This window comes from Phyllobates terribilis, unplaced genomic scaffold (assembly GCF_046119375.1).
Source record: "Phyllobates terribilis strain yellow unplaced genomic scaffold, ASM4611937v1 Scaffold_3750__1_contigs__length_70916, whole genome shotgun sequence".
Lineage (NCBI taxonomy): Eukaryota > Metazoa > Chordata > Amphibia > Anura > Dendrobatidae > Phyllobates > Phyllobates terribilis.
This window is the reverse complement of record NW_027366503.1, coordinates 57058-64382: the sequence shown is the minus strand read 5'-3', so window position 1 is coordinate 64382 and position 7325 is coordinate 57058. Positions and strand designations below refer to the sequence as shown.

At 46.3% G+C, this 7325-nt stretch overlaps 1 pseudogene; it reads left to right on the top strand.

Moving 5' to 3' along the window:
- The first annotated feature begins 1530 nt into the window (after positions 1 to 1530).
- Positions 1531 to 3846, top strand: LOC141248583 (uncharacterized; annotated as a pseudogene).
- The last annotated feature ends 3479 nt before the right edge of the window (positions 3847 to 7325 follow it).

Genomic DNA, 7325 nt, shown 5'->3' with positions numbered 1-7325 from the left:
AAGATTCAAGATGAAGCTGAAGGAGTCTTATGACTGATCACTCGGCGGCACCGCCTATCGGCGACGCCAGTGATCCAGAGGCGCCGACCGATCTCAACACTCACCATCTGCAAAATTTCCATATTTTTCTATTTTCGGATTTATTGATTGGTGTTAGAATTTCCTTGTTTTTGCTTTTGTTTTATTTATGGTTAGTAGTTAATTTAGGAAGTCAAGACAAGTTTGAGATATTTTTTAGAGAGTTTTACTTTCTAGAATCCATTATTACGTATTATGCATTATTTAGAGTTTACATAGCTTTCTTTCCATGAACTTGTCTTTGTATTTCGGTATGATGAACGAATTCCATTTTCTTAGTAAAGTTTAGTTTAATTTTGAGTATGTGTTTAATGTGAGTTTATCTAATATCTAAGGATGTGAAAGTTGTGTTCTTGTCTCTTGGTTTGAACGTTTATTGATTTACTGATTAGTCTGATCGTCTAGGATTTGATTTGATTTATCATATTTCTAGGATAGTTTATGCATGTTTGATGCAATCTATTCCTTCCAATCCATCATGTATTTCTAGTATCTGTTTGTGCTAGGTTGTTGCAGAGAGACTTGAATTATAGGATAGTTGCTCTGTTATTTCTATATCATGGTGTTGCTCGCTTAATGCCTCTAATAGTTTGAATCATTGATGTGTTTGTCGTGGTTAACTAAGATAAATAGGAATGTTATGCTCTGTTTGAGGTTCTAGTTACTTTTGTATAGAAATAGGTACAACTCACATGAAGGTAAAATCATTGGATTTACTGTGATCGTGAACACTGCTGAACACTAATACGACGATTTAATAAGAACCTTCCTTATAGTGATACTTAAAGTAACTAGAACCTCAAACAGAGCATAACATTCCGATTTAATAAGAACCTTCCTTATCTTTGTGCTTTATGCAATTATGCTATTAAATCTAGGTATTTCCGTGGTTGTAGCATGATTAGGGCCTCTAGGACTATTTGGACTAGTTGCTAATTATGAACAAAGAGTAGGACATTTTTCTTTGATTTGATTTGAACATTGGGTGTTAAGATTCAATGATCCACCGACCTAGTCAAGTTGCTAGAATTGATAAGTGAACCGCTTTTTAATCTAAATACTTTTTCCAACATTTGTGTGTTGTATTGTTTTTCCATCACAAAAACATTTCAAACCCCCCCCCGGCTACTCTTTAAAATCACTTAGAAAAACTTTAAACCAAAAAGCTTGCTCCCTTGAGTACGACCCTTTCTACCACTATACTCTAGTGGGAGTTTGGTTTATACTTTGACGAGGCAAGGCGACTTTAGCCTTCGTCAAATTTGGCGCCGTTGCCGGGGAGCAACGGTTCTTTTTGATTAAGTTTTTTTTTGTGTGATTACTCTTGGTGTGGACCCCATTGATGGTCCACACCCGTTCCACTAATTCACCTCTTCTTGATTTTGATTCAGAAATCGAGCGGATGCATTACGGAACTTGAGACAAGCCCTAGAGAATCTTGTTGTGGAGAACATGGCCGCTCGTACGATGCGAGAGCTTACGGCTCCCAACCTTGCTCAACAACCTTTGGCGGTCGTCTTACCACCATTAGATGCCGGTGTGTCCTTTGAGCTTAAGTCCGGTGTCATCAACCTCCTCCCGAAGTTCCATGGTTTAGCCGGAGAAGATCCCATCATGCATTTGGGAGAATTCCATGACATATGCATGTGTAGCAAGCCGGCCAATGTCACGGAGGAGCAATTCAAGATGCGAGCCTTTTGGTTTCACCTTGAAGGACACCGCGAGAAATTGGTACTACCACCTTCCGGCGGGATCCATCGACACTTGGCCTAAGCTATATAAGGCCTTCCTCGACAAGTAATTCCCCGCTAGGAAGTCTACCGCCTTGAAGAGAGCCCTCGCCAACGTTGAGCAAGCGGATGATGAGACGCTCTATGACTATTGTGAGCGTTTCATGAGGTTGTGCGCAAGTTGCCCGTTCCATGGGTTCGACGAGAAGGAGTTAGTAATCCACCTCTACAATGGGTTACTAGATCAAGAGAGGGAGGATCATAGATGCCGCTTGCAATGGTAGCGTCTTGAACTTGACGCCCAACATAGCCATGAGCTGGATCCATGATATAGCCGATGGCACGAGAAGCTTTGGTCGGACCTATTCAAGAAAGGGAGTTCATGCTGCGAAATCTAGTGCATCCGATGTGAGCAATACTTTGGCCGAGCTCAAAAGCATGATCGAGACATTGGCTTTGACTAGGACCAATGACCCGCCGGCGCGGGCTTGTGGGGTTTGCACCGATGAAACCCATCCCACGGATATGTGTCCCCAACTCCATGACACTACCACCGCTGACGTCAATGCCGTGGGGGGGGGGGGGGTATGGGCCTCCTAGACCTCGTTTCGATAACCAAGGCCATAACTATAATAGGAGGTGGAACGATCATCCGGGGTTCCGATATGGTGATCCGGCTGGGGCACAAAACAATTTCGATCTCAAGCTCAACCGAACCACCAATACCGGGCTCCTTATCAACCCAACAAACACCGGCTACGGACCTCCTAAGCCATCTATCGAGGATATGCTGAATTCCTTGACCACTCACTTCACCTCTCATGTTCAAAAAACGGAGTCTAGCATCAAGAGCATTGAGAAGCAACTTAGCCAACTTGCCGACGCGATTTCTCAATCGAATCAACAACATTCCAAGAGTTTGCCATCTCAAACGGTGGTGAATCCGAGAGCTAATGTAAGTGCTATCAATCTACGGAGTGGTAAGGTGTGTGGAGATGCCCCCATAGCTGAATTGGGAGAAGACGAAGATGAGGCCGCAGAAACCTTTCCGCGAGCGTGGCCCACCTGCCGCGGTCGCGGCTCAGCTGCTGTAGAAGAGTCCGAGAATGCTGAATATCCGCGGGCGCGGACACCTGACCGCGGGCGCGGATTAGCCTCTGAGGTACCAGAAAGTGAGGCAAAGGAGGTGGAGGAAGAGTACTATGAAGATCGAGGGGACTTCCGTCTTCGCCAAGAGAACTACGTACGTCCTAATTTCCCTCCTCTCCAAGCCGAGAAGCCTCCCGCACCTTTTCCGGAAGCCCTTAAGGACACTCGAAGGCCCGTCAATGACAAAGAGCTCTTCGAGACATTTAGCAAGTGCGAAGTCAACATTCCCTTGCTCAAGCTAATCAAGAGCGTGCCCCGGTACGCTAAGTTCTTAAAGGAGCTTTGCACGATCAAAAGAAAGCAACAACTTAAGGGGAAACAAAAGGTACAAGTGAGCAAAGGCGTCTCCGCGATGTTCCAACAAAAGGTGGCCAAGAAGTGTAGCGATCCGGGTATGGTAAGCATTCCTTGCACTATTGGTGAGACTAAAATAGATAATGCCATGCTAGATCTAGGTGCTTCTATTAACGTTTTGCCCTATTCTTTGTATAAGTTGCTCGGCCTAGGACCTTTGAATGAAACGGGAATTGTGATCCAATTGGCCGATAGATCTTCGGTTTACCCGAAAGGGATAGTTGATGATGTATTGGTTATGGTTGATCACCTCATTTTTCCCGCAGATTTCTTTGTCCTAGACATGGCACAAGAGGCTAAGGACTCACTTATCTTACTTGGGCGGCCGTTTATGAAAACGGCCAACACTAGAATTGACTTAGCAAGTGGTTCACTCACTTTTGAGTTTGATGGGGATGTTGTAAGCTATAATATTTATGATGCTATGAAACACCCTAGTGATGATAACTCTTTATTCTCTATCGACGTGATTGATCCAGTTGTGCAAGATACGTTTGATGTATATGGTTTGGATGAGCTACAATCCGCATTATAGAATAGCTTGGTTGATTCATCGCAGCTAGACCTCACTATGTCTTCCGACATGCGTGAAGTTTTAGCTCACTTGGACTCGAAAGAGCCATTTTTGGCCGGTGGGCCCATGTTACTAACTCTTGAGGCCAAAAGACCTCTTCCTTCTATAGTGCAGGCACCGGTGATTGAGCTACAACAACTTCCGAAGCATTTAAAGTATGCTTTCCTAGGCAAGAACGACACCCTCCCGGTCATCATTTCTAGCACACTTACGGGGGTTCAAGAGGCGAAGTTGTTGGAGGTGCTCAAGAAGAATGTGACGGCTCTCGGATGGACTATAGCCGATATCAAGGGAATAAGCCCTTCTACTTATATGCACCGGATTCTCCTAGAAGACGGAGCCAAGCCTAGTAAACAACCTCAGCGGCGACTCAATCCACCCATGGTGGAGGTAGTGAAGAAGGAGGTGTTGAAGCTCCTCCAAGCGGATATGATTTTACCTATATCGGATAGCAAGTTGGTCAGCCCCACGCAAGTCGTCGCGAAGAAAGGAGGGACCACCGTGGTAGAAAACGACAAAGGTGAGATGGTTCCTACACGAGCACAAAAAGGGTGGAGGGTTTGTATCGACTACCGCAAGCTGAACGCTGTGACTCGAAAGGACCACTTCCCCTTGCCCTTCATCGACAAATGCTCGAGAGGCTTGCCGGACGGCCTTACTATTGTTTCCTCGATGGATACTCGGGCTACTTTCAAGTAGCCATAGCTCCGGAAGATCAAGAGAAGACGACGTTTACTTGCCCATTTGGTACTTTTGCATACCGCCGGATGCCATTCGGGTTATGTAACGCACCCGGGACGTTTCAACGATGTATGGTAAGTATTTTCTCCGAATACATTGAGCACTTTATCGAGGTTTTTATGGATGACTTCACGGTACATGGGGATAGTTTTGACTCTTGCCTTCACCATTTGACACTCGTGCTTGAACAATGTGTTGAGACCAATTTGGTTTTGAACTCGGAAAAGTGTCATTTCATGGTTGATCATGGTATTGTGCTAGGTCATATAGTATCATCCAAGGGTATCGAGGTCGATAAGGCAAAGATTGATGTGATTCAGTCCTTGCCTTATCCTACTAATGTTCATGAAGTGCGTTCCTTCTTAGGCCATGCAGGTTTTTACCGTCGGTTCATCAAGGATTTCTCCAAGATTTCCTCCCCCTTGTGCGAGTTGTTAAAGAAGGAAGTGGAGTTTGTGTTCAATGATGAGTGTAAAGGAGCCTTCGACACTCTCAAAGCCCACCTCACCGAAGCGCCCATCATCAAAGCACCCGAGTGGTCTCTTCCGTTTGAGATCATGTGTGACGCTAGCGATTACGCGGTAGGGGCGGTTCTTGGTCAGAACATAGGAAGAGCTATGCATGTGATCTACTATGCTTCCATGACATTGAATGGGGTCCAAAGGAATTACTCGACTACCGAGAAAGAGCTCCTCGCCGTGGTGTTCGCCCTTGATAAATTTCGCCAATACCTTTTGGGCACGAAGGTGATCATTCACACCGACCACGCAGCGCTTCGTTACCTAATGACGAAGAAAGATTCCAAGCCAAGACTCATTCGGTGGATTTTGCTCTTGAGCGAATTCGATGTCGAGATAAGAGACAAGAAGGGGGTTGAGAACTCGGTAGCCGACCATCTTAGTCGGATCGTCTGTGAGCATGAAGAGTTAACGTTGCGACCACTTGGCAATTTCCCGGACGAATCTCTCTACGCCCTGCATACAGCGTCAAAACCGCGGGCGCGGTCCACCTGCCGCGGTCGCGGGTCCTCAGAGTTTTCCCGAAATTCATCACCAGAGAGAAAACCGCGGGCACGGTCGACCTGCCACGGTCGCGGATCAGACGCCGAGCTGCTCTCCCTCCGTTCCCTCAAGCCGTGGTATGCCCACTTGGTCAATTACTTGGTGCGAGAAGAGTTTCCTCCCAACATCACCAAAGCGCAAAAAGACAAGATCAAGAGCGAGGCTAAGTACTACGTGTGGGATGATCCATACCTTTGGAAGCATTGTGTTGATAAGGTTATCCGAAGGTGTCTCCCGGATAATGAGGTACAATCGGTTCTTTCCTTTTGTCATTCTTATGCATGTGGGGGTCATTTTGGACCAAATAAGACGGCTCGAAAGGTATTCAATACCGGTTTTTATTGGCCGCACATATTTCGAGACGCTTACGCGTTTTGCAAAGCTTGTGACGGGTGTTAGAGAGTCGGGAAAATCTCCCAAAGAAATAAGATGTCGCAAACACCATTAATCTTTTGCGAGATTTTTGATGTTTGGGGGATCGATTTCATGGGACCTTTTCCTAACTCTTTTCGGAATATATATATCTTGCTTGCGGTGGACTATGTTTCCAAATGGGTGGAAGCAAAGGCCACCAGGACTGATGACTCGAAAGTGGTGTCTAGTTTTTTGAAGGAGAACATCTTCTCTCGTTTTGGGATCCCGAAGGCTCTCGTGAGCGATAGAGGAACTCATTTCGTGAATAGAACAGTGAGCGCTCTTCTCAAGAAATACGGAGTCACCCATAGAGTTTCTACCGCCTATCATCCGCAAAGCAATGGGCAGGCCGAAGTGTCTAATAGGCAAATCAAGGGGATTCTTGAGAAGACGGTGGGCGCTAATAGGAAAGATTGGAGTCTCCGTCTTGATGATGCTTTATGGGCATACCGTACCGCCTACAAGACACCCATTGGCATGTCTCCCTACCGGTTGGTTTTTGGAAAGGGATGTCACCTTCCCGTTGAGCTCGAGCACAAGGCTTGGTGGGCGGTCTGGAAGTGCAACATGGAGATGAATGAAGTGGGAGAGTTCCGGGCGCTCCAAATGCATGAGCTAGAAGAAATTCAAAAAGAAGCGTATGAGAACGCTGTTATTTACAAAGAGAAGACGAAGGCATGGCATGATAAGAACGTGTTGAGAAAGGACTTCAAGGCTGGAGATAAGGTCCTTCTTTACAACTCTCGCCTTCAACTTTTTCCGGGAAAGTTACGCTCTCGGTGGAATGGTCCTTATGTGGTGGCCCGTGTGTTTCCCCATGAAGCGGTGGAGCTTTACGACACGGACAAGCACAATGTGTTCAAGGTAAATGGTCAAAGGTTGAAGCCTTACCATGAGAACTTTTCTGATGCGGTTGTTGAAGAATTGGCTCTCGAGGAGCCCGGGTCCGACGTCTAGAATTCCGGACCACGTCGTGCCACGACGTTAACTACGACGCTGGTCGGGAGGCAACCCAATGTTTGTAGTCTTTCGTTGAAATAAGAAGCTAGAAGGAGGGAGATCTATGTTGAGGTTGAAGGATGATGACCACGGAAGGATTCCAACAGAGACATTTCCGCGGGCGCGGCACCCCTGCCGCGGTCGCGGATTTCGCGTCTTATACCCCCAATTCAACCCGCGACCGCCATTCACTCTCTCCCTCACACCATTTTCTCCCTTCTCCTC